The sequence below is a fragment of the Chiloscyllium plagiosum genome, unplaced genomic scaffold (genome assembly GCF_037043375.1).
Source record: "Chiloscyllium plagiosum isolate Xiang-an unplaced genomic scaffold, Cpla_swu_hap1 HiC_scaffold_31, whole genome shotgun sequence".
In the NCBI taxonomy this organism is placed as follows: Eukaryota; Metazoa; Chordata; class Chondrichthyes; order Orectolobiformes; family Hemiscylliidae; genus Chiloscyllium; species Chiloscyllium plagiosum.
The window spans coordinates 31,014,473-31,020,472 of NW_028270169.1; positions in this window are offsets into that span (position 1 = coordinate 31,014,473).

Sequence of the window (6,000 nt, forward strand, 5' to 3'; positions counted from 1 at the left end):
AGAGAGTTTTTTTTAAAGAACATGAAAACTTCACAGTCATAAAATAGCCAACAGTATAAGAAGAATAAATCCCCAACATTAAATTAAATCTTAAATCAAGATGAACAGATTACAGTTAGGAACAAAGACAAATTTAGATTATCAGAAAATACTTCTTTGCTCCAATAATGCAATTAATACACAACACAAACCTTCATAGCAAAATCTTTAATATAATTTAAGAAATATTTAGTTCCTGTCATCATGCACTTTCCATGGAGAGGAACTGTGCTGGTCTGAGTAGTATTGTGGAAACAGTCTTAAAGAAAAGAGACTCAAATTGCAGTCTGAAATCAAAATAACCAGAAATGTAGATTATAATATTAAAAGAACCATGAACAACCAGTAGTTAAAAAATTCAAAGTTTTTTTTAGATAATGCATATTGTGACTACAATATTACAGACACTTTCAGTATCTTTCCAGAGCACTCTAGTGTTATCATCATACCCTCAACATGAATCTAGAAGTTTTTGCTTTCTATTCATCCCAAGAGGAGGTACAGTAGGGGCCATTAAAGAAACTGCCCAGGTAATATTAAGAATACCTTATTAAAGAGGGAATGAGGGGAATGAGAAACTTGGTGCATGGGATGCTACAACTATACATATATAGGTTATATCTAGGTCAGAAGTCAGACATGATAAGAATGCAGGACTGAATCTTGTGATATTTTGGCTGTGGGTTTCAGGTAGGGTGCCTCTCCATGCGACCTCGTGGGTTTTCTCATGCTGTCATCCCAAATCTGTTTCATTAACTACCTATCCACTCCATGGCACCCTCCCATTTGATACAAGCCTGATTGTATCGCTTGGCGTAGCTGCAAGGGACTGACCATCATGATGCAATATGAAAAAGGGCGCTTTGCACCCAGACAAGAACTGGCAGTGAGCAGCAGCCCTCAGCAGCTCATGATATTTGCTCCAGATGTTTCGCGGTAGAGTAAATTGGCACTCTGTTTTGGGGTGGATGGATGGGATTGTGCAGAGAGGAGGCCTCCACTTCCTCCAGGACTGGCTGAAGAGACCACAATATCCAGGGACAATTTAAAGACCGCCTGAGCTTGAGGAAGGTCATAGCTGGCAATTGGAACACAATTCTCAGATTTTTGGCTCCAATGAGGACAAGCAGTCAGTAGTTAGATTCTGTTCTGTCTTTTTGCAAAATAAGAATCAAAAGCTGTTTCATCATGAATAGTTTAGTATGAAAGTAACTGTTTGACTCTCAGTGGTCAGCATTCATCATATCACTGAAGTTTACTCCATTACATTTGTAAAAGGTTTCTAGATAATATTTGGCAACCTGTCATTTCTATCTCTCAACATTAGCTGGGAGAATTGATTATTTTGGTCTGAGGGAACTGATTTTAAAACATGACCTGAATAACACTAGCCTCTCCTTGAACATGACATCACTGTATCAGGGAAAACCAACACTTTCTTCTAGTGGATTAGCAGAGAATACAAACACACAATGTCTTCTTCCTTTTGAAAGGAACAGTTATATCTGTATGTGGTACTAATTAGGGTCCCAGCCTTGGTCACATTCAATTTCCAATTCAGTTTGTGCTCTTTAAAATACGTGCAAAATAGTAGAGAATTAAAGGTCAAAGATGACCAGGCAATGATATGAGTGTCTCTGGCTATCTATGTGAAGGTTACTTTTCAAAAGTGGAAGAAAGGAAATTATTAAGAAAAATCTCTTATTGTAGAGAAGATAGTTTGTTATGAATTTTGCAAGCTTCCTTTCTCTTACCATTGTTTTTGTTTGTTTGTTGTTCACATTCAATCCATATTGTCAACTTGTAGAACTTACTTGACCTTTAATATTTTGTAGGCTGAAAGTAGTTTTCTGTATATTAGCATGCTGCAAGTTTCTTATATAATTACCTCCAATTTCTACCCTGGAAGTGTATCTAATTTTCCAAATACTTGTTCTCTATACAGATTCATTTTTCTGACAGTACAGTCTTGTCAGACTCCTCTGTTTACTTGAAGTATCTGATTATTGCTCTTCTCGCTTAATGTTCACTATTTAGTCCCAATAAATGTACTGGATAAATCTTACATCTCTGAAATTCACCACAAACAGACTTCTAATGTATATTATGACTGGCCTAATTTGCCTTGTTAGAACACTGAATTAGCTCAACTCCAATCCAAACAAATATAGCAATTACCATGTGACATTGAGTCAGCTCTAGTTGAGCTTTTAGACAAGAAGAGATTGGGTTTCAGCTTCAGGTCTGCATAAAACTGAGGAGTAACAACTACTAATGCATCCATTTGTTCAATGCAACATTCTGTAAATCAGTTCAGGATGATGCTGGGTACAATACGCAGTCAGTCTGGAATTAAGCAATTCTGGAGCAGCAATATCGGAGATTCTGCAATTAGTACAACTCTTTCTAAAAGTAAGCCTGGGTTCCTGCAGAATGATGCTGGAGTGCATTAATGAATGTCAATGGGGAAGAAAGTCAACAGCCCATCAGTGTCCTCTGTGGCTCACAAGTGAACAATAGTAATTTGCATGAGATATCTGTGCTTTGCAATGTCATTCAGAAAATCTACAAGAAACCTTGACATTGATTTGATTCTGTCAATTTTTTTGTTCGGTTCTGAATTTCATCAATCTTATAACCTTTTGTAAGCAGTACTGCTGGTTTCTAAAACCACTATGGGAAGACAAGTAAAATGTCTTGAAAGTTTGTCAAGTAATTCAAGCAAAACTGAATATCCAGGGGAATTAAATGCCTGGCAATACCTCCTTCATATCTGTAGACTGCTAATATGCTAAGTTTCTTATTGAATTATTTATTTGTAATTCCATTTTTGCAGCATTCTGTTGAATCATTTGTGAATTGTCCAGTTATTAATTAGTGATTAAGAAAATATATTTTTGTTGCCCTGGTGACAGAAATGAAAAAAATGGCATATCCAAATTTTAATATTTATAATATGAACTATTATATCTGTATGCATTCTCACAGGGATCAAGGAATAAAGGCCTGTGAACAAGTGATGGTTTGCTTGACGTTAGAAATGTAAGGACTAAGGCCTGTAAGTGTAGGATGCTGGCAAGTGAGCAGCAAGTTACAACTAAAGCAGTGCCAATAGTGTCATGGTTAGGAGTATTGACTCATAACACCCAATCACTTTGATGTGGGTTCGTTTTCTTTTAACCTCCAAGTTCTAGCTGATTTAGAAATAGGCATTGTAATGCAGCCAGAAAGGGAGTGGAATTATTTTCTCACATTCACTGGCTTAATATTTCTACTGTGCAAACAACCAAATAGGATGAATATCAAATTGGATAGAAATTTCATGCCTGAGGGTTGGTGCAGTGGCTCAGTGGTTGGCACTATTGTTTCACAGCACTAGGGATCCGGGTTTGATTTCAGCCTGGGGCGACTATCTGTATGGAGTTTGCACATTCTCGCCGTGTCTGCGTGGGTTCCCCCTAATGCTCTGGTTTCCTCCCACAGTCCAAAATATGCAGGTTAGGTGGATTGGCCATGCCAAATTTCCCATAGTGTCCAGGAATATGCAGGACAAGGTGGATTAGCCATGGGAAATGCAGGGTTATAGGGAGGGGTTGGATTTGAATGGGGTGCTGTGTGGAGGGTTGATGTGGATTCCGCAGGCTGAATGGCCTGCTTCCACACTGTTGGGATTCTATGATGACGTTATAGTCAGGCTGAGACTATAATCAAAAGAAAAGTGGAAATTCTGTTAAATTTAATAGTAAATGTTTACTACCATGAATGCAGACTGGGGTTGGAGGCACAATAGAGAGAATGGGGAAGTCACATATAAGGGATGAGTGAGATGGAACAGGAGGGAATGAGGTGAAGTGGCTGAGATGAGTCAAAGTACACAAAGCTAACATGATGGTAACAACAAAGTGCATCTGACGTAAGAGAAGAAACAGCAAAGGGCTGATTGAACAACAGGATGTTGAGAATAAAAAGATGATATGGAGGTAAGAAACAACTGTCACCTCTAAGGAAGCCAGTGGTGATGTGGGGAATGAGATGAGGTGATGAGAAGAGCTTGGAGAAACAATTACAGTGAAATTGCTACAGTAAGTCAAAGGGTAGAGAATGCAGTATTCCTTTGACTCATCTCATGATATTTTTTCTGTATCAGAGCTTATGACTTGAGGATATAGAGAGTTTATACTCCATCCTAATGGGGATCAATTGAAGCATGACTCTCTGTTGAAAGCACGTTCCTCTATTGTAAAAAATAGTTGAATATTACCCGAGGGGAATGTGATGTTTGAGTGTAATAGTTGTAATAAATGCCAGGTGGATTCTTCCCAACCACAATAGCCCTGTTCCTTACATTTCTGGAGATAACATCAGCATTGCTGCACCAGGTAAATCACCCTGCTGGAGGCAAAATCACATCCAAGGATGAAGGGGAATAGGAATAAAGAAAATAAAACAATGAAGTAAGAGCCAATAGCACCAAGGGTTGAATGGAAGAAATGGTGTTAATATGGAATTGAGTGCTTTTCACTTATTAAACCAATCAGTTATTGTTCAAAAAGGTTAGGCTGAGGGTTGGGCGGGAACTTGTGTGGATTATAAAGGCTGGCATGGTCCAGTTGGGTTAAATGGCCTTGCTCTGTATGGTAAATACTTTGTAATTCCATCCAGGATGGTGTAATCAAACAAATGAGCTGATTAGTCTCTGCTCATGGCCATAATATGAAAATAATGGCTGGCTGCCTTCCCATAAAACCATCCCATAAAACCACAGCGTCACCGCATGGAGATGAACTGCGAACTACAATCCAGTGCATGCCTGCAGCAGTACTACATATTCAGTGAAACACACATTCTGCCTCTTGAAGTGACAGTTTCAAACAAATAAACCTGGGATACTGCTTCCATTTTTGGATTGATCTCGGCACCTCAACTGAGTGTTCCTTTCTACCATGATCGACAGGACCCTTAGCCGTGTCTGGCCCATCTCCTGGACTTCTCCTGTCCCACATCAAGAGGTTATCCATAGTCCTCACTTTTTACCCCATCAGCCTCCATATCCAAAGGATCATAAGCTGCCATTTCAGTCATCTTCTGTAGAATGCCCCTCCATTGTCAGCATTCCGCAGAGACTGTCCCTCCAGGACACTCTGGTCCACTCCTCCTCCAGTGCCAACACCTCCCAGGCTCTACAGCACTTTCCCAGAGAATATAATATCTGCCCATTTACCTCCTGCCTCCTCAATCTCCAAAGCCCCAGACATAACTTCCAGGGGAAGCAGCAATTTGCCTGCACTTCATTCAATCTATTCTATTGTATTCACTGTTCACAGTGTGATCTCCTCTCCATTGAAATGCAGGCTGGGCGACTGCTTTGCAGCACAACTATATTCGGTCCATAAAAATGACCCCAAGCTTCCAGTTGCCTGCCACTTCAACACACTGGTGTGTTCCCACACAAACATTTCTGTCGCAGGCCTGCTTGTGTCTTATGCTGAGTCTCAGCATAAGCTTGAAGGAGAACATTTTCTGCTTGAGGACTCTGCACCCTCTAGGACTCAACATCGAGTTCAATAACTTTAGAACTGATTGTGTCCTTCCATGTTTTTTGGCCACCCACACCTTGGTTCTGTCATGACACAGGTTGCTTTCAGCACAGCCAAACCCTTCTCTCCTACTCTCAGCTCTCATTATCACTTATTCATATCCTCTTCTGTCCTGGCTTATTATCAACAATCCTTCTGTTAGCCTACCCTTTTCATATCTCTCTCTGGGCACAGTCTTTATGATTCCACTCACTACTTCACCTTCACCTTCAGCAAAAACACTGTTTTTTACTTGATATTATCAGTTCTGATGACGAGTCCCTGACTTGAAATATTCAGTCTTTTCTCTCCACAGATGCTGCCAGACCTGCTGAGTTTCTTCAGCAATTTCTGTTTTTGTGTAAGAGATTTACTTTGTTTACAG